General features: G+C 36.8%; 1 protein-coding gene across 2 annotated transcripts in view; it reads right to left on the bottom strand.

The window, feature by feature from the left end:
* IL15 (interleukin 15) overlaps nt 1–22,886 on the bottom strand; it is a 146,153-nt gene that overhangs the window by 121,418 nt on the left and 1,849 nt on the right. The gene's annotated exons all lie outside the window — the stretch shown is intronic.

Here is a 22,886-nt window from a genome sequence, read left to right as displayed (position 1 = left end):
CTTGAAGGTTCGTGGCAACCCTACATTGAGCAATTCTATTGGTGCCATTTTTCCCACAGGCTCAGATGTGGTTAGCATTTTTTAGCAATAAAGTATATTTTAACTAAGGTATGCACATTATGTTTTTAGACATTTAATAGACTACAGTATAACATAAACATAATTTTTATGTGCACTAGGAAACCAACTGGTTCCTGGGATTTGCTTTATTGAGATATTCACTTCATTGTGGTAGTATAGAACCGAACCTGAAATATCTCTGAGGTAGGCCTGTATTCTGGGAGAAAAAAAAACACAGTGATACATTTGCACTTCCACATCCATGGAAACAGTTTCTTTAATCAACTCAGTACATACACAGTAGGAACTCAGCTCTTCACTCGGAGAAAATCAAATATTCCAATTCAGAATCATCCAGAAGTGTTCTCAGCATTCACCTGTGGACCTCTCCTTTATTACTCAGAGTTATTCATTTAAATTCTGTTAAGCTGTTAATAGATTTTATTCTTGTGTCTCTGAATGTACTAAGTCAATTTGGAGTTCAGAGTTGTTTTCATTCTACAGCTACTATAGATCTCCAGCAAGTATCTTTTATTGTCAAAGAAGGCCCGCTGCCACTAATTGAGGGCTTTCTGTCCTTTTTGCTTTGATTTTTTAGTAACTTTAATTCAAGGAAAAAATGTGTTAGACAATCTATTTTCACAGAAAATGCCACACTATTCCATGAACATTTATCTATGTTTCACAAAGCTGAGATCTGACGGGATCTTAGAATTACAAAGGAATTTGGAAATCATTCATCTCTGTTCTCATTTTACATGAAAAGAAATGGAGTATTAGAGCAGGTAAACAATGTGGCCAAGGTCACACTACAGGACAAAGACCCAGGAATTGTGTGTACAGACCAGTAGTCCAACCGATCATACCCCTTATGCTGCTAAACTGACCACGTGAGAGAAACCATTAATACTATGTTAATGTACTTAGCGATAAACTTCAGTCATATTCACACTATATATTTAATTTTAAAGCAGGGGAAAGACCTGAAAAATCTGACAATTCATTACCATGTACTGTAAAATAAACTCAACTCTATTTCGATCAATCACATTCATCAGCAAAAACTGTTCACAATAGGAAAATGTGAGAGTCCCAAAAGGCCTACTGTGATACAGGCCCCCTGCTTCGGCTGCACTGAACGTGGCTGAGCCCTTCTGCAGGATGATGAAGTGATTATACAGCAGTCCCCACCATACCTGCAGTTTTCGTTACCCGGGGTCAGCTGTGGTCTGAAAATGTTAAATGGCCACTTCCAGAAATAAGCGATTCACAACTTTTAAATTACGTACTGTTCTGAGTAACATGATGAAATCTAGTGCCACCCTATCCGGTCCCACCAGGCACATGAATCACCTCTTTGTCTAACACATTTGCTCATCAGTCACTCAGTAGCCATCTGAGTTATCACATTGATTGTCAAGGTATCACAGGGCTTGCGTTCAAGTAATCCTTATTTTACTCAGTAATGCCACATGTACAGTATGTTGTTATAATTGTTTTACGTTATTATTATTGTGGTTAATCTCTTACTGTGCTAATTTATAAATTAAGCTATCAAAACATAGTATACATAGGGTTTGGGACTATCTGTGGTTTCAGGTACCCACTGGAGTTCTTGGAACATACCCCCTCCTGATAAAGGGGGACTACTACCTTGAATATCTGAAGCATTATACTACTCAATGCACATTCGAAACTATTTTTTATTTACAACAATGTTGTAAAATACCTATCTTGTCATTTCCATTTCACAGTGGAGAAACTGAGTCTTCAATTCTGTGACAGGTTGAGTCACCAAAATTGCTGAGAGAAGGAAGAGGAGCTCCCTGGGGGAGTGAAAAGCAGTGGCGGGGAGGGGAGGAGAGCTTTCTCGGAGGTCACCCAGCTGGGTGCCCTAGGCTAAGTCACCTTTCATCTACTGTAAAAGTGTTGGCCTAAATGAATTTTAAGTTTCATTTCAAAGGTAACAGACTAGACTATAAGTCTCTTGATGCCTAATGTCTGTAACTGCACAACATTGAATGTAGTCAATATAAAATGAGGAGTAGCCCCTTGAATAACTCTAAACTGCTGAAGAATGCTACTTGCTTTGGACATGGACTAAACAGTGAAGAAAAGAGAAACTGTGGAACGATGCATTGTCATCAGTGTGCTAAATTCGAGGGCTCTGCAGAAGACCAATCCATGCTCTGAAGATTTAAGACAATGTAATCTGATTTATGTTTGTACATATTATTAGCAGTCACCACTGGAATGAGAGCTGTGATAGGCACAATATAACCTAATTAGATGTTAGATCATTACTATGCTACGCTTGACTTTTTTTTTTCCCAATCTTTGCTGAAAGTTCTATCTTCCTTACATCAGCTAAGCTATTGCAGTTTCTATCCTATTCAAGAATGAAATCTCTGCAAGTCGATCTTAATTACTAAACAAGTATTGAAACATTAGCTGTTGCAACTGTATCAGGATATAGTTCTCAAAGTTTTAGGTCAAATAAGGTAAGAAGACAATCAGTCATTTAATATGAAGTACATTTTTTCTATATTTTTAATTGAATCAATTCCCAACATGTCCACTTTTTCTCACTCCCTGTCACTGCTGTGCTACTCAAGGAGGGGGGGTTTTGGTGGCATCGGTGATTGTTATGGGAAATGAAGGGAGAAGGCTCAAGCCCCAAACAATTCATTTTTTCTTCTTTTTTTTTCCACTTTCAGTATCAATAAGTCATGAAGAGGCACAGATTTTTATTTATAGCCCTTTAGGATCAAAATGTTTCCATTTATTTATGTTTTGCTTAAAGAAAATAGAATAGAGAGACGGTGTGTTTTTGTGTGTTGCTTTCTATCACAATTCTGCATTTCTCACTAAATTCCTATCTGTTAGTGACATAATGTTAAAATCCAAATAATGATAAAATTCCTAGAGTTTAAATTCAGCATGTATTATAATGTCTTACATAAAGTAGGTTTCCAGTAAATACATATTGCTTGCTTGCGAAAATGCATAATCGTAAAACACATTATACCCTTAAAAGTTTCTCATTAACTTTTAAGGAAGTTGAAAAAATAAGGTTAAAAAAATCAACATCTTTTAATTTAAAAACTATAGTATCTTTTCTTTTTGTCTAACTCTTATTTGTTTATACAAACAGAAAAAGAATAAATGAGTAAGGGGTCAAGAGGTCACAAGTGAGAAATAGGAAGGAAAGGGAAGCCGGCTTCTTGAAGAAGAGAGTGAGCCCAACAGTTCATGAAGGAGAAACACTAAGAAGGAGGCCGCTGGGAGAACAAAGCAAGGAATTCAATGACAATGAGCGTGGGAAGACAGAGGGTTGTGCAGCTGCCAAACTATCTAAATTTGGCCTCATCTCAACAACATTTGGGTAATTCCAAGCATAGTCAGTTGTTTGTTTCTCATTGTTAAATATCATTCTGTAGTATTTGAAATAATACTATAGAATATATATACATATATGGACTAATAATACATATTATAGTATTAGAAAAAGCTGGTCTGAATGTAAGTTCACTCAATTAATATGTTAGTCTCCCCTCCTTTATTATTATTATTTTGTACAATTCCACTCCATTAGCGTGAACTCAGTAAAAATTGTCACTTATGTAAAGTCTTTGAAAAAATTAATTTCTACGACCAACGAGTAAAATAAGCAGTTTTAAAATAAGCAGTTCAAGGAGGAGTTATGATTTTTTTTTCTTTTTTTTTTTTTTTTAAGGAGGGCAGAGCTCACAGTGGCCCATGCGGGGATCAAACCAGCAACCCTGGTGTTATTAGCACCACGCTCTAACCAACTGAGCTAACCAGCCGCCCCCAGAGTTATGATTTCCTAATGTAGGTCATCTTTATTACCTGATCAGCACAGGGTAGAAACTCAGATCACATTTCTGCAAGGTAAGAAAATGGGCCTAAAAGTGTTCAGACTGAAGATTTGCAACACCTTAACAACCGAAATAGGTTAACTAAAGGACTGACTTGATTGACAGTACACAAGTAAGCCTTTAAGAAACAGGAGTGTAGGTATGACATCTGTTGGACCTTTTTGCTGCACAGCCTACTGGCATGGGAGCCCTTGAGATTGATTCCAAGTTAAGTGCAGTATTCATTTACCCCTGTCATTTCTGAGATCTTTTACTGCACAGAAGAGAGTATGTAAAGACAGGGAAGGGACGGAGAACAAGAAAATAACACTGTCAAGAATTTACCGTATGCCGGGAGCTATAAAAATCTGAAGATTCAAATGTTTTCACTCTATTAGTAGCTCCAGAACAAATTTACATGAAAATGTAATGGCTAACTATGCGATCAATGTCCTTATCGGCAAATGGTTTCTGTTTCCCAGGTCCCCAGTGATGGTGGCTAATGAAGACCTCTAGCGATAGCTGTTGGCTTTACATAACAGATTTCTACTCCAATTCCATTCACTTATAAGTATGTTGCCCACATCTTAAGGAGCAACACAGGCACTCCTGAATACTCTTCGGCTTGCATTTTTTACTCTATTCCAAGAACATACTTTTTAAAGGGGAGTGCTCTATATTTTAATGAGGTAGACAAACTGTTCCTAAATCAGTCATTCAACTCCACATCTCTGTACAAATGCTCTGGGGATGTACAGTTCACATGAATGGATTTTATTTCTTTTTTATCAGTAATATCTTCTTTTCTGAGAAGTGAAAGGAGATTGAGGAGAGCCGTCATTCACTATATCCTGTGTTGAATATACTGTGGATGGGTTTCCAAAATGTGGTTCTGAGCCATTGGGATTGCTCAGTGTCCCTGGACATATCATATATGCTTTGGGGTTTGTTGTTGTTCTTGCTGTTGTTGTTGGCAGTGGTGGTGGTTGATTATTTTAGGGAGTGTGTGCCTTTACTTTGTTTTTTTGCTTTAAGCTCTACTTGCAATACAGAGGGTAGCAAAACATAACCATTGTTAAAGGCCATTAATAAAAATTCCCACTGATTTTAACTCCAATCTAATGCTTTTTATCCCTTTGAGAAAATGCTATACATAATTTTAATAATAATGATAATCATAATAACCAGGCACTCTACTATCCATTTTACATATACTTCTCATGTAATCTTTGCAAATAGCCTGTGAGATAGGTATGTCATTTCATTTGGCACACTTTGTACTGTTCACTGATATATATATATATATCCAATACCTGCCTGGTGTTATTTGATAAATATTTGTTCCACGATTGAATGAACGGTGGAACTAACAAAGGTTAATTATGCCAAGGCTTGTGAATTTAGTTAGTCCAGGAACAGGAATTCAAGTCCAGCTCTGTCTGAGTTTAGAGCCTGGAGCAAAACTGCCTCGAATTAATGTGCACAAATAACAAGATGCCATAACATTCCTTTGTTAGCCATTCCAGCACATTGCATTCCAAACTCTAAGGGAGTATCTTCTTTTTTGCTCCAATCAAAGTTCCTCCTGCCACAGCTGAAGCACTATATCTTCGATTCTGTTTATGGTGGAAATACAGAAATCCCCCATCTTCTAGTATTGTCTACTTCATAGTATATCTGACTGCCAGAACAGTTGTACTTAAATTTTACAAATTGACCCATTACACTACAGGAATTTGCTTCCTAAAGTAATTTTATTATGAATAATTCCCTGCACCATAGAAGCACATGGAAAGTTGTGTTTGTTTGTTTGTTTGTTTGTTTGTTTGTTTTAATCCTGATGCCCAAGTCATATCCCAGACCAATTAAGTTTGAAACCCTGAGGCATCGGTATATTTTTAAAGTTTCCCTGGTAATTACAGTGTGAGGCCAAGTTGGAGAACTACTGTATTAGAAGAAACAATCCACTTCTAATGTTCTTTCTCAGATGAATGTTGTCTTTCCCTTAGCCACCTCTTCCCCCAGACAACCCCTGGCATTCTCACCCTTTTCCCCAGAGTTGTAAATTTTGACTTTATTACCTCTTTTGTAGATGTTTGCCAAATCCTCCATTATATGTAGGAAGGAATCAAGAACAAATCATAAGTGTCAGACATGTTCCACATACAACTAAAAAGTTATTTCTGACAGCTATAAGTAATAGTATATATAGAGATGGATTTAGATATAAAGATAGAGATATCTGAAATGACTATGTTCTAAATTGTATTACCCAACCCACAGAAAAATGACTGAATGATACCGATTTCCATGCAACCACCATTTAAAGCAGACTCTTCCTACTCTGAGGTCATGGCAGTTACCCTTCTACCAAAATGGCAGAACCCACTAATCTCTTGGATTTCAACCTGTATATTCAGTGTTAAAGTGGACAATGGATTCTGGTTCTAAAGAGCTATTCACATATTTACACTCTTTCTTATTAATTCATTGCCATACTAGAATATTTTTAAAAATTATTGATCTTATTTTATTTCTAATCTTATCTCAGATTTTTCACTCTTCTTCTTCACTGTGATTATCCTTAAAAATATATCCCCTCACCCCCCCAAAAAAATCATCTGAAAGGACAATAGCCAGAATGCTTCATCAATATATAATATAGAATAATAGCTTAAGAACATGTAATTGCCAACACTCATTGCTGCGTTAAAGGTTTCCTCTTTCCCTAAACCAAAATTTAATAGGCTTAAAAGAAGTTTCCCATTGTTTAGTCATGGCAGGCTAGACTATTTACACACATACACACACACACACACACACACACACACTTATACACACACAGACCACCCTCAAAACTAACCAAAAAATGCTGGATAAAATGGTTTCTCAATATTGAAGAATTTACAGAACAGTAAAGAATTAATCAGCTCAACACATGAGAAAACAAGAACCCAGAGAACCAGGTAAACAATGCACTCAAAGCCTGCTTTGGCCCAGAGGCCCTTTATCCATCTAGGATAAAATGAACTATAAAACTGAGCTATGATTTTGGTGAACTTGTGGAACAAGAGGGCAGAAATCTGCTAGGGGTTGCACCTATTTACAGGTCAAGAAGCAAAGACGCATGGTAGAAGGGGGCTCCTGAAGAGAATCAACAGTGTCTTGCAAGGCAACTACCTCAGGAGAGGCCAGTACAGGATCCTCAGGCAAAGCACAGTTAACCTCAGATGGAGACAGAGTGGCTGCTTCCATTGGCAAAAAAAATGCATCAACATTTAAGAGTTCAGTGCCCCCAACTTCATCAGGAACTGCCCATATGTTCCCATTCCAATTTTCAGGATCCCATTCCTTCATAATCAAAACGCTTACTTTAACAGTAGACATCTCATCAGTTTACAAATTCAATTTATGTTGTAATTCAGCCACTCACAAGATGAGACTGGGTTTGCCATTCAGAAATATCAGCTCTGCAGCTACAGGAGATAAGGCTTCCTTTCAGGACAGCCTGTGAAACTTTCAGCTCATTTATGCAGCGCTTGAGCTGGGAATTTATGAGTATTTGAGCTCATCCTTTTGTTTCCCCACTTTGTTGAGTACACTTAGGAACACCCAGCCAATCCAATGATAGTTTGCACATCTCTACTGCCACGTCATTCCATGAACTATCAGTGCCCTCTTTACTACTGATAATAGAGTCATTAGTGCTTTTAAATCTAATCCCATGAGAGAACCAAGCCCAGAAACTGCAGAATCAACGCAGAAAACTCTCTCCCAAGATTCTGTTCCTCTAGGACCATTCTGGGTACCAAAATCTACATCATTCAGGGGTTTTTAGATAAACAGAACCAATGGAATACATGGAGATACAAAGAGGCTTATTTTAAGGAATTGGCTCATGTGACCGAGAGGCCTGGCAAATCTGGAATCTGTACAGCAGGCCAGAAGTCTGGACACACAGATAATAGTGGCTGTCTTGAGTATGAAATCCATAGGATACGCTGAAGGCTGAAACTCAGGCAGGATTTCTATGGTACAAACTTGAGGCAAAATTCCTTTTTGTGCGGGTAAGCTCAGTTTTTGTTCTTAAGGTCTTCAACTGATTGAATGAGGTCAATCTACATTACTGAGGGTAATAATATCCTTTACTTAAAATCAACTGAGTAGAAATGCTAATCACATCTACAAAACACCTTCATAGCAACATCTAGACTAGGGCACCATAGCCTAGCCAAGTTGACACATAAAATTAACTGTCACAACACCATATACAATATGAATTTGTGATATATTAGAGATCTCAACAAAAAATAAAATGTATAGAGAATAAGATGGGCAATAATATAGAATATATATATATATATATATATATAAAACCATTAGTGGGTATAGTTTGTAATACAGGACACAAAAAGAGTAACAATAGAGGAAATAATTTGTATATTTAACTACGTTAAAATGAATGGCTTCTGTTTTTTAAGAGGTACCAATTAAGAAAATGAAAGCCTCTGAGTAGAAAAAATTTTTACAATATGTATGTGTGTGTGTGTTTGTGTGTGTGTGCGTGTGTGTGTGTGTATACGCATATATACAGACTATCCAGGGTTTATATCCAGACTATGGAAAGAACTCCTACAAATCAATAAGAAAAATCAAAATATCCAACAAAAACTTAGGCAACAGAGATGTGTACCTAAAACCCTCAAGAGAATATCCAAATGCTTAATAATATGTGAAACACTGTTCGATCTCATTTATGTTGAGGAAAATGCACATTGAAATCACAATTGAAGTTACCATTACAGATGTACAAGGTTAACAAAAATTTTAAGTATGAAAATACATGCAAGAGTAGACGAGAGGCACAGAGCAGACGGAACTCTCTCCTTCAAATGTGTGAGTTGAGGCCACTCCTCCTCTCTGTGCCTCAATTTCATTACCTGGAAGTGGGAATAGCAATACTACTTTACCTTAATTGTATTCTAAAGCTTCAATCAATGTGCTGAGAATATTGTCTGACATATAGTAAATATTATTAAGTGTTTACTTTTTAACAAAATAACATGTGGTAAAACAAACCCTAATACTCTCCTGGTAGTAGTAAAGTCTGGGGATACAATTGGAAATGACCTATTATCATTAAAGATGCATGGACCCTGTAATACATCAATTCTGCTTCTAGATATATAACCTAAAGTACATACAGTAGGACACATTTATAAGAATGTTTATAGCAACATTGCTTAATATTACAGAAATGGAAAGGCTCATCCACAAAAGAATAGGTAAATAAATTGTAGAAGACACATACAATAAAATACTATACAGAATGAAAAGAAATAAACTACAGCAGTAAACTTCAGTTACACCCCAGAATATAGATAAATCTCGTACACATTATGTTAAGTGAAAGAAGCAGACACAAAAGGATATAAATTATTCTATTTTCTTCAAAATTCCCAAACAAGGAAAGACTAAAGTGTATTGGTAGAATTTAGAGAGTAGTAACATTATTATCATGTCAGCAAGGATATTGGATCTCTACAAGAAGAGTAAGTTTTGCTGGGAGGATTATAAAGGTATAATAAGGGGGAGATTGTAACTAGTATACACTTTCTGCAGATGGTTATTTCACTTCCACAAAATTGAATAATGCTGCTGTAAACTTTCTTATACATGTGTCCTAGATTACATACCCAGGACTAAAATTACTGGGTCATAGGGCTATTTGTGTCACCTGGGTGGAAGTTACACAGATACTTATTAAACTGCATACATATGACTTATGCACTTCGTTGGTATTTATATTCTCTTTCATAATTTTAAAACAAAACAGCAAATGGATTGTGATCAAATGGGGAACTAGGCATAAAATCTCTTGAGAAATTGATTTGTAAAAAAGAGAGTAAATGAGTTACTAAGGGAAGATAGAAAAAGGGAGGGATTGGTTAGTTTTCTTTTTTCCTTTTTTCCCCTAAGCTTTATTGAGATATAATGACATACAACATAGGATAAGTTTAAAGTATACAATGTAATCTCTTAATATGTGTATACATGTAGTATGCATGATTACCACGATAAGGTCAGTTAACACATCCATCACCTCACAGAGTTACTGGGGGTTTTCCTTTGTTGATTTTTTTTGACCGGAGGTGAGAACATTTAAAATCTACTCTTTTATCAACTGTCAAGTATACAATACAGTGTTGTTAATCAAAATCATCATGCTGTACATTAGATTCCCAGAATTTATTCATCTTATTACTGGAAGTTTGTACCCTTTGACCTACATCTCCCCACTTTCTCCACCCCCTAGTGTCAGGCAACCAGCAATCTATTCTCCTTATGAGTTTGGCTTTTTCAGATTCCACATTTGTCTTTCTTTTGCTTATTTCACTTAGCACAATGCCCTCAAATGTCATCCACATTCTCACAAATCGTAGGATTGCCTTCCTTTTTTATAGCTGAATTATACACACACACACACCTCACATTTTCTTTATCCTCGTATCTGTTGATGTACAGTGAGATAGTTTCCATGTCTTGGCTATTGCTGTAATGAACATGGGGCTTCAAATATCTCTTCAAGATAGCAATTTCATTTCCTTTGGATAAATATCCAGAAGTGGGATTGCTGGATCATATGGTAGTTCATATTTCAATTTTTTGAGGACCCTCTATACTGTTTTCCATAGTGATTGCACCAATATACATTCCCACCAACAGTGCACAAGGGTTCCCTTTTTTCCACATCCTCACCACACTTGTTATCCCTCTTTTTTTTATCATAATAACCATTATAATAAGTTTGAGATGATATCTCACTGTGGTTTTGATTTGTATTTCCTGATGATTAGTGATGTTGAGCACTTTTTAATGTCCCTGTTGACTATTTATGTCTTATTTGAAAAAATGTCTATTCAGGTTCTTTGCCCATTTTTTAATAGGGTTATTTGTTTTTCTTGCTTTTGTGTTGTAGGAGTTCTTTGTATATTTTGGATATTAACCTCTTATCAGATGTACGGTTTCCAAATATCTTCTCCCACTGTGTAGGCTACCTTTTAATTTAACCCTTCTACTTTAGAATCTCTTTCATAATTTCTTCTCTTTATCATCACAGCCCAATCGCTTGTTCTCACATCCTGTGACTTTGTTTAATTACTTTCGCTCATATAATTTTTATGTCATTTATAGTCAACTATTGTGCATTCAGGAATAAAACTGGAATACTTCATACTCTGCTAAGTTGATGAGGTAAATGGGAAAAGACATAGATGAGAAGATAGATGATATGATTTTTAATCTTGGCTCCACCACTTATAATTCTCAATTTCTTTATCTGTAAAAGGGACATAAAAATAACTGCTTTGCTTGTCTTACAGTGATGTAGCAAAAATTAACTAACATATGAAGAAGCAAAAACCTTGGTAAACAAAATCCAATACAAAATGCAGTATAGAAATCTTAACAGAGTACCCAAAATAAGTAGTCTATATTGTTCTTCATATACAATGTTCTTGAATGAGTTGTAACGAACCTGTCCTCTAACCATATCATCATAAAGTATACTGATAGACCAGGTTTTCTAGAAATCATATGATCCTGATGATTTAAAGCATGAACTAGCCAAAGTCCTGGAAAGAAAAGTGCTAACATTAATTTGGCATTGGCAGAAAGATGTGCTGGATGAATGAACAGGAATTTTTTGCATTTATAGCCTCCCAGCACCCATCTATCATATACTCTGAACGTCCTACTGAGCTAATTCACATCAGGAGTAGGCACGCTGTGACTTCTCCTATGGGTTCTACATATGAACAGAAAACTAATTGTCTTTATGAGGAAACAAATGGTCCAAATTAAAAGCGCCTGTAGGTTTAAAACTGCAGAAGCAATCTAATTTTAAAAGGGCTCTAAAGACACATTTCTCTTCAGTGAGTGGACATAAGATGTGAGTAATTATGAAACTCATAAACTAGCTATAATTGGGAAGATAGTTCAATAGATGAGAGCTCTGTGCTGAAGCTCCGTCCAGACCTCCAGTTAGCACAGGGAATATTGGAGCCAGTCTTCACATGAGAGCATTGGTTAATGTGCTCTTTTTCCTGCCCACCCCCCATTTGCCTCCCTTTTCTTCCTTTCCCTAATTCAACCTCTTTCTCCTCCTTCTCCTTCTTGCCTCCTTTCCCTTCCTTAATTCCCTTCTCTTTCTTGCCCTGCATTACCCAAACTGATCACCCAGACACTTGCCATCCCAAGTATGCAGACAAGCATGCTATTTGTTTTGTTCTAAATTGTCAGTACTTTCTTCTTAATCTGATCTAAACTCATCAGTTAATTTTGTCACACCATTTCACTTTTGCTTTTTGTTAGACTTTGCTATGGGTTGAATTGTGTCCCCTAAAAAAAAAAAATCAACTTGTTGAAGTCCTAATCCCCAGTACCCCATAATATGACGGAATTGGGGAACCGGGTCACTGTAGATATAATTAGTTAAAACAAGAATGCCATGTGAAGAAGAGGCATGGACAGGCACAGAGGAAGACTATGTGGAGTCACAGGGGAACGATGAAGGCAGAGACTGGATTTACATTGCCACAAATCGAGGAAAGTAGACGATTGCCAGGCAACTACCAGAAAGTGAGGCAGAGCCATGAAGCACCTTTTCTCTCACAGTCCTCAAAGGAACGAACCTTGTCGACACCTCCTTTCCAACTTCATGCCTCCAGAACTCTAAAGCAATAAATTGCTTCTGTTCTTAGCCACCCACAAAGTTTGTGGTACTTTGTGACCACAATCCTAGCACATATAGACCCGGACTATAATTTTCTTTTCTTTTTTTTTTTTTTTTTTGAAAGATGTATTCCTATCGTCACACTTCCTTCTCCGGGACATAAATGTTTATAGCTCAATCCATAAATGACTGGAATTTCCTCAGCCCTTTCTGACTAAGCCACATTCCAACTGCTTTATTGTGCCAACATTTGAGCAACTAGTAGCTCAAACACATGTATTTGAAAACCTAATTTTTTTTTTTTTAGAACAAAAGCAACAAATCCACAACTCACAAACTCAAAAGCCAACGGTAATGAAAAGAAATCAAGATTGCTTTTTTAATTCTAAAGATACAATGGCTTCTTAGTTCTGATTCTGGAGTATTTCAGATTGAATTATGAACTTATATTTAGCGAAGGGAGTCACAAAAGGGTTGGTTTGGAAACTTAACAGGTAAAGAGAAATGAGCATTGGTTTGTGAATCACATGGTAATTCTTTTTTAACCTTAGCTTAGCCTTATACTTGATATGAGTTTAGTCATAAATGTAATCCTCTGAAGAGTCGGGGTTCTCTCACAGAGTACTTGGCACTTAAGCAGAGTACTAAAGCAGAGTACTTAAGTACTTAAGCAGAGTACTTAAGCAGAGCTCCTTAAAGTTTGACTGTTAGTGAATAACGCATCCCTTGTTTTGGATACTAGGGCACCAAATCTAGCAGGGCCTTGCTATACCCATGCCCACTCTGCCAACTGTTGACAGAAAAAAAAAATTACTTTTAACTGATCTGAAAACAATCTCAACTTGCTTAATAACAACAATTACAACCAGGGCACTTAGAAAACCTTTTAGTTTGTTTCATTTTGGTGACCCCTGAACTTACAGCCAAAGAATAAATAACATCGATCAGGACTTTTTAAACTAGACTCTGAGGAGTATGTTATTACTTCACATAATTTGAACTGCAGTACCAAATCTAGAATTAAGCTTCGTGAGCTCTTGAAAAATCTCTGTGAGGTTGTGTTTTAGAGTTTGGAATAGATAAGTCCAAGTCAACACAAATGGTAAAAGAATGATTTACATTGCTTGGTAAAGATCAAATTCTTATAGTTCCGGTGCTTAAAGAAACCTATAAATATAGCTAGAAATCTTATCTTACTAAGGACTAACCAGTGGGAAATGAAAGAACAGCTGAGGGGAACATTTGCTCCTTGGTGCTATCTCACAAGGATAGGTCAGGTTTGCTAAGCATTCTAGGCAATGCATTGGGCACTCACTTGTATTATCGTCAATCTGCACAGTACCCGTATGGTAGGTCATTAATCCCCATTTTATGGATAAAAAAATGAAGTAATTCTAAGCTACCTGTCAAAATCAAAAATCAAATCTGGGATTGGCTAACCCAAGAGTCCATGAATCCTGCTAACCAGAGCCACAGTTTGGGCTCTGATTCTACGCCTACCAAGCTGGGTGACCTTGAGTAATTTGCTGAATCTATCTAGATCTCAGTACACCCCTGTGTAAAACTGATGTTTTAGAGTAGATGATTTTGCAGGTTCCTGCTATCTAGAGAATTTCTACTTGGAAAAAAATTCAGTGCAAGCCAGAATCGTATGGGCCAAATAGCCAATTTTTAACTTCATTATGATATCCCACTATGATTCTATCATGATCATTTGAATTTGTTTATACTCAGTAGAACCTATAATACTGTTATATCTTTAAACGTGAGTTTTAGCTGCATAATTCAAAATATTATATATATCACTTTAAATAATTTTGTTGCATAAACTTGTAAACCAACAAACTGTATAATGCCCTGAATAAAGAAGGTAGAAATCCAACAGTAAAGATCACCAATTTTTATTTTGCAATAATTTAAAAATGCAAAAATTTCTTCCCCAAATTCAGTAACAGTCTTTACAAGCCAATCCCTAGAAATGGGTATGCTTTTATTATAGTTACTTTAAGAAAGATCTGAAAGAGACTTAAGTGGGTAATCTGTCCAAAAAGTCTTCTACAAACTGCATAAAATATCTCTCTAAAACAATGTAGACAAAATCTTGTATAGCTTTAGATATAGCAAAGCAAGTTATTGCTGCAACCCTTATTTTATGTAACTGTTAAAGGAAAACTTGCCTAAGGACACATTTATATAATACAGTGTACCTATGAAAACAATTTGGAAGTCTAGAGCATCCTTTTGGCAGACAATTATAGTGTTTATCTCTTTGACTGCTGTTCATTTAACCAAGAGGCAAAAATATGTAGCTGAAGCCACAAACAGGCAATTTGCTGTTCTGTGTTGATTGATAGATGAATTAGCATAGTGCTGTGAGGGTGATCCTTGATGAAATGGGCCTTACTGAGATGTACTGAAATAGTGCCATAATCACAGGCCAAGAAATCCTGGCCAGCGTCTAAACACTTTGCAGATCCTGCCATCCCACTCAGTAAAAAAGCTGCAAAAACCTGCCCAAGACAAACAAACATATCTGAGGTCCTTGCCGAGGACGCAAAGCAAATGTGGAAATTGAGATTCACCAAGGAGAGCCAACTGTTCTAGAAACTGGACACATTTCACATAAACCAGTTGGACATGCACATTTACCAAATAGTACAGTGTGGCATGAAAGTTCATATGCATGAATTTATAACTGCTCTTTCCCTTATCCTGTGCCCTTACCACACTGCTTGACACATGTCTCTTATCTCAAACATTTTGTTGCTGGTAAGAGGCAGCATGTTGCAAAATCACTTCATACTAGGTGGTCAATGTTTGTGTTCTATATTTGGTAAAGTTGTTCCAATATGGAGTTCGCTGAGTTTTGAACTGGCCCAGTCATATTCATTCTGATTCAATCTCTCATTTATAGGCCATCAATAATACAAATAATAGTGGTGATGATTAAAAATACATATGTATTCAATATTTTAAACTGAACAAATTTTTAAAAATAATTTCACTAAAGGAGATGAGCATTCTTCTCTGACCTCCCTGGTAAAGCTTTTGATTTATTCTGGTTAGATTTGAACTTCCTTGCACTGTAATTTTGTAATCATAGTCAGAAAAAAAGATGCCCTAAAGAACTACACACTGAGCTTGTTTGCTTAATTGACTAGAAGCTTCTCTTCCTTGTTTATAGTGTAATTGGATGCCAAAGAATGATAAATTGGTCTTCGAAAGGTACTGTACACACAACTCCATAATGGAAATAACTCATTTGAATTATCGTAATAAGTATTATGATAATTTCTAAAACACATCATGTCTTCAAAGTCTTAACCAAATAAAGAGGGTATAAAATCACCCATATAAAAAGGACTGCACTCTAAAAACATGGCTGCATCTTTGGCATATGGTATTAAGAAAGGAGCAATCCAGATACCTTGTGTACGCATTCTAAATTAAATCGAGGATGTGAAATTAGGACTAGCTCCCCTCCCGGATCCTCTGCTACGGAATGGGGATACTCTGTCTATCATCTGCACTGCCTCTCTTGGAAGACGATGCGATGGAAACAATTCAAGAAGTTTGTCATCTAAGACTCTGATAATACCACAAATCAGACATCCCGAAGGCCAAATGCAAATTTTACTTGGAGCATTAACCAAAGATGAAGTGTTCAATTAAAAACATAAATAAGAATTGACTGGCATGAATCATTCAGAAAGTAATTAAAACAAGAAATTATTTTCTTTTTCTCTGAATAGTTCAGACTGACAAGTTGAAAGGGAGTTTCAGTTTCTCTAGTCCAAGTTCAGCTTCTGGTGCTTTTTATTTATTTGGTCATCAGGACTGACCAAAGTTTCTTTGAAATTCAAGATTTGTAGGACAGAACTGTGCAAAGCATGGGTACAAAGCTGGGCCATCATAATAGGCATGACTGGATTTCTGTCTATCTACATCTCTGTCTGTCTCTTTGACTCTCTGTAAATTTTCCAAAGGAACAGTATTTTTTATCAGCACTAATAGAATCACAGTATATAAAGGCCTTTTTACAAAAATAAATAAATAAATAAATAAATAAATAAATAAATAAATAAATAAATAAATAAATTGTTTTCTCTGCTGTTTATTTTCCAACTTCCTAGAATCAAATAACAATTAGAAAAAAATATTGTCCATAGCTTCTTTTTCATAGAAGACATTTAAGAATTGCGGGTACATTTTAAAGAATAAAAATATTTTGGTTTTCTAAAAAAAAATACTTGAGGTTTTATTTCCCAAACTTGTCATTTTTTAAGCTCCCTTAAAATATTGGGTATTTCCATGTGTCATTTATATTCTTATTTTTTTATGTTAAACTATCTCATTTATATTCATAACTACATTTATTAAAGATAGAAATACATCATTACTATACATGAAAACCAGTATCACTTGCCAGAAATTATAGGACAGGACCCTAAAAAGAAAAACATAATTCTTGGAGTGGGCATCACCCTTTGGGATAACGTTGCTATCGTCTGAATTTACACAATCAATGAAAATGGAATGCTGAGTTTATTCAAAGAGAAAATCCACATACACATGCACACGCACTCATGCACAGACGCCCCTCCTCTGGACTGCAACCGCCGCCGTCATCTATACACTGCACGGCTGCAGGCCACACATTCACTCAGTAAGTCAGCAGACATCAATTTCCCACCTACCAGAGCGCAAATCTCTCTGCTGGGCACGAAAGCCGGCGTTTTCTCCCCAGTGTCTTAAACACCTGAGTCCCCACCTCTCCACAAATATGTATTGGGTGTGTGCTGTGTGCACAGCACTGGGCTCCGTGATGGGAATTCAGTGGAAACACCAAACAGTCCCTCCTTTCAAGAAGCTTATGGCTTGTGATAAATAAAGACTAGCAAACAGAAAGGATAGACAAATACGAGGTACAAAAACCTTCACATTGTAGTATATTAAGTGGTCCTTGAAGACCATGCCCAGGATCCCTGGTAGCACAGTGAAGGCCATGCTCCCTCAGTCCGAGGGGGAGGAGCTGCGTAGGTGGGACGATGTGTGAAGTGTAAGTGGAGCCCAGGATTCAGGCTTATATTTACCATTCTACAGAAGATAATCGAAAATCAGAAAGGGAAACTCAGACATCACAAGAGCCAAGCAAAACAGGACAAGCTAAACAGAGCTTAGAAGAAGAAAAGCTGTGTGCAGAGTCATTTCCATTAATAGACAAAATCTAGCATCTTTGTCTATAGTATTAAAAAGTTACAGTTTACGAATCGATTATTATGTATCGGGCCCCTAGCAAAGTTCCACCTGACAACCATTTCCTACTGTTCCTCAGACATGAGAGACAAGCAGGTTTTACCCCTGAGTCTTTGCACTTTTTCTTTTCTGTTCCTAGCATGCTCTTTTCAGATATTTACAGAGATCATTCCATCACTTGATTCAGACCTCTGCTTCCCTAAGAGAATTTCATATCATCCAATCTAGCCAGCCTCCCATGCCCCTGTCTTTATCTCCTGGCCCTGATTCATTTTTCTAGATAGCACCAAATACTACTCCAAATCTTTTGTTGTGTTTATTTATTTGGTTATTGCCTGTCTCCCTAGATAATGTGTAAGCTCCATCAGGAGAGACATGCTTTTGATGTCATTGCTCTTATTTTAGCCATCAACTCCTCAAGAACTGGCCACTATTTATCACGTCACATCAAAGTCTTTCAGTAAGTATTGTTGATTGAACAAATAAATCTCATTAAATCCTTAAAGCAACTCAAAGAAGTTGAGAAAACTGAGGACTGGAGAGGCTGTGGCTCACAGGTACTAAACGGAAGGGCTAGAATTTGAATCTATGTGAGTCTGTGGATTGAAACGACAGCACATATTGCCTTTGGGATAAGTGTGGGTCCTACAAAGGGAAGTGTTCACATTGAAGAAGCAAGAACATAGGATTAGTTTAAAAATTCATGTGCACATAGACTGTTGCAACAATGGATTCAGTTTTATTGAGAGAAAGTGAAAAAGAAAACTAAAGGGAGACTGTGAGGTCAATGGGTAAATATGAGTCTCTACTGGCCTCAACATTACAAGAAAATACAACAACACAACAACAACAAAGACGTGCACTAAATCTTATAAAGTACAGACCCCAGAATTCTAGGAGTATCTTCTTCTGAGTCCGGTGAAAGATGCAGAGCAAGTCATTGAATCAGTTCACACATACTTTTCTGGAATGGTTACCCGCTCCCACTCGGGTCACCATTATCGAATCAGAATGCAGGCGTGCTCTGTCAAGCACAGGGCTGGGTCCCTGCTGCTGGCCCTGGGCTGGCCTGAGCATCACCCTCTCCAGTCTCTGTGACAACTGCAGTCTGTCTTTCCCCACCATCATGAGAAAATGCGCCCCCTTCTTCTGAACTTTAAGAAAACTTCAGGTTACCAGAAGCACATTCAAGGTCCTTTTCCTATCAAGTTTGACATTTCATAAGTTATTTAACTTCCACCGTTTTGTGGGAGAACTATGTCACAGCTTGGTAAGTCACCATGGGCATGTTATTCTCATGCTGGGTAAACGGAGCATTTCCAATCTACCTCAGAGACAGAGTGAGTAAAATCTCTTTCCTGTTAAACACACAGAGCCATTCCTACACTGGCTGACCCTAGGACAGCCTAGGGTCACTGTCCCCTCACCCATAGGATCATGGAATGCTGAACTGCCACATAGCCACCACTGCTTCCCCAGGGGCCAACGAGTCAACAGGCCTTTCCTCAAATTCCTAACTACAGCCAGGGAGAGACTTGAGCACAGGGGAGAAATGAAGGCCATTAGGTGCCTCCACACACAGACCAGGGACTTAATCATTTTAAACGAAGGCCGTAAAAAGCAGCAGTCAGAGAGCAAGCGATTTTGCTCCCATCCTCCTCTAGCATGCTGCCAAGAACGTTGTCACCCAAATAAATCATTGAGGTATCATTCTATTTTAAATTCTCTCTGTCTTGGCTCCCATCTCCCTTTTTCAAAAGCTCACTGAATGCTGTCTTAATTTATATTTTCAGGAGGACATTACCTCACCATACGGTACAAATGTGGTCTTCCTGGTGACTGCATCTCAGGCAGTTTTAGAAGCAGACTTCGAAAATACAGGTGCGTCCATTATAGCGGAATAAGGCATTTGTCCGGGAAGTGTTGACACTTTCAATTTTTCACTCTCCAGTTAGAAAAAAGTGTCATCCTACCCTTCTAAAGATAATGGTCACAGACCTGAGTCCCAGACCCTAAGGAGCACTGTGATAGATGAGCTGCTGTCACAATGTGAAAAGAGGATGGGGTTATCTGAATGGTAGAACTACAAAGCAATTGGACCTTAGTAGATTTCATTTAATTTCACTGAAACAAACATTTATTGAGTCTGACTGTACTGACCCTCTTCTAGGCTCTTTCACATATGTTATCATTTTGCAGTACCAGCATGGCACTGTGAAGGAGACATCATCCCCATCTTACAGAAGAAAGCCAAGGTTCAGAAATGTTAAATAATTTGCCCAGGTTGAAGAGTTGGAATTTAAACTTACAACTTCTAATGTCATGTAGAAAAATTTTGCCATAAGGTAGATTCCAATGTCTTGTCACATGTGAAGGAAGACACAAATATTTTTCTTGGCTATTCAGAGATTTTCATAACTGACGTTTATTCCATAGAAGCATTCTTTTAATTGGAAACTTACCACATATCCCAACACACGTCGGTATCCCATATCTGTAGAGATGGCCTTTCTTCTCTACTATGAGTAGTTATTTCTACCTTAACACATTTTTTGTCTTAAGCACGGACACCAGGTTCTTAACCTCTGTTCCATCTTTCCCAATCTACTATTGAATGCTGTTTATTTTTCTTTAAAATGGGCATTTTAACACCATTGTCTTCCAATCTATAAACATGGGTTGTCTTCCTGTTTATTTGTATCTTCTTCTTTTTCTTCCATCCAAAGAAGATATACAAATGGCCAAGTATATGAAAAGATGCCCAATATCACTAATCATCAGGGAAATACAAATCAAAACCACAATGAGATATCACCTCACCCCTGTCAGAATGAGTATTATCAAAAACGTAAAGACAGCAAGTATTGGCAAACATGTGGAGAAATTGGAACCCTTGCACACAGTTGGTGGGAATGTAAAATGATGCGGCCACTATGGAAAACAGTATGGAGGTTCCTCAAAACATTAAGAATAAAACTACCTTATGATCCAGAAATCCCACTTCTGGGTATGTGTATATCCAAAAGAATTGAAAATAGGATCTCAAAGATATCTTGCGCTCCCAGGTTTATTGCAGTATTATTCACAATAGCTAAAATGTGGAAACAACCCGAATGTCTATCCACACAAGAATGGACCAGTGGCAGACTTGACTGCACATATGACTTCCACGTATTACTACCATTATATCCTCCTGCCTGTTTTCTCTGACCAGCATAATCTGACCTCCACGATCTCTACAGCACAATTCTCTGTTCCTCAATTCATATCATTCCCAATAAAACAAGTTTTAACCACCTCTTACATGGTCATTCAATCTAGGTATCTTTATGCACATTCTTCCCCCTTTCTTTTCCCATTCCAACTATATGAAGTCTATCCATTTAAAAACATGTAGCTTAAGTCCCATGATTACATTAATTTGCAGTGTTTTCTCCATTTTTGTCATCATGCCATGTTTAAAAGTCACTGCCAGTCAGTTTAGGATAATACTGTTTCCTTTTTCTTTTCTCCGTGTATGTGAGCATATTGTTTATCTATCTTCAATTAAATAATAAATTTCTTGATAGCCAGAAGAATGTAATATACTTTGTGGTATTCCTTCAGTGCTTTGAATAATATGTGTTGATGGACTAATTCAAGCACCACATAGCATCAACCCAAAGCTGAACCTGGTCACTTTGTTAGAAGAAAGCATGTCTCATGGTTTAGGAGTCATGGTAAAAATAGATGATTAAGAAAATGACAAGATGGTAGCCTATGGTATAAGGAGAAAGTGAAATTTAGAGAATGATAAAGAGAAAAATACAGAAAAAGATGATTTTTATGCCCACTTCCTCAAAACATATTTCAACTAAGAAGTCAACCAGGTCTTTATTTTTCTCTAGGGAGGTCAGATGACATGTGAAGTGAAACCACCTAACCGTGATTTCTAAAGATATGAAATGCCACAGAGATCACCTTAAACTGAAGAAAAAAAGACCACCTAGGTCCTTATTAAATGTGTAAAACACTGAATGGTAGGTGGGCAGATTGTTGAAAGGAAAGCTGAAAGCAAACACAAAAATCCTTACAATTTCTCTATCCATCTCTACCAATTATATTTTAAGGAGAAGTCAAAAGATAAAATGAGATCTCTTATTTCAAAAATCATTATATTTCTTCTGTATTTGTAACCTGTTGTTATGAAAAATTTCAAACATATACCAAAAAAGGAGGTTATTAAAACAAACCACATGTACCCCTCACTCAGGTTGCCAACTCATAGTCATTCTTGTATTATCTTGGTCTCTTACCTCTCCACTCAGATCATTTCTAAGAAAATCTTGACATCTTATAATTTTAAATAAATATTTCAGTATGTATTTCTAAACAGCAAACACTTCCCTTACAAAAAAATTGCAATATTTTCATTAAACACACACATATGCACACACAAAACATTTCCTTAATACCATTAAATAGCCAATATTCACATTTTCCAAATTGGGTTATGATTTTTAACATTCGTGTCTTTGAATTAAGACACTGAATTGATTAATATGTCACTTCTATTAATGTATAGGTTCCTACCTCCATTTCATATTCTTGTTTATTTTTCCTTCATATTGTTTCCTTGCAATAACTTACAGGTATCCTATAAACTTTCGCACCGTGCAAAGAGCATTTTACTGATTTCATTCCTTATGGTATCATATAACGTGTTCTCATGTTATTTCCTCTAATTTAACAGATCTAGGCACTTAAATCTTTCAAGCTTTTTTTTTTTTTTTCAAAACTGCTTCATAGGTGGTGTTTTTACTTCCAAAAGTGGCTGCTTTCTGACTTACTGTTTGGCTCTTTTTTGTAATGTTACAGCCACTGATGAACACTGACTTGGATCAATTAATTCCTTAAGGGTTGGAAAATGAGGATTTCTTAATTTTATCATTCTCTACTTGTTGGTTGGAATATTTTTA

This window comes from Rhinolophus hipposideros, assembly GCF_964194185.1.
Source record: "Rhinolophus hipposideros genome assembly, chromosome: 16".
In the NCBI taxonomy this organism is placed as follows: domain Eukaryota; kingdom Metazoa; phylum Chordata; class Mammalia; order Chiroptera; family Rhinolophidae; genus Rhinolophus; species Rhinolophus hipposideros.
Note: the sequence above shows the minus strand (reverse complement) of the source record. Positions and strands in the feature narration are given on the sequence as shown.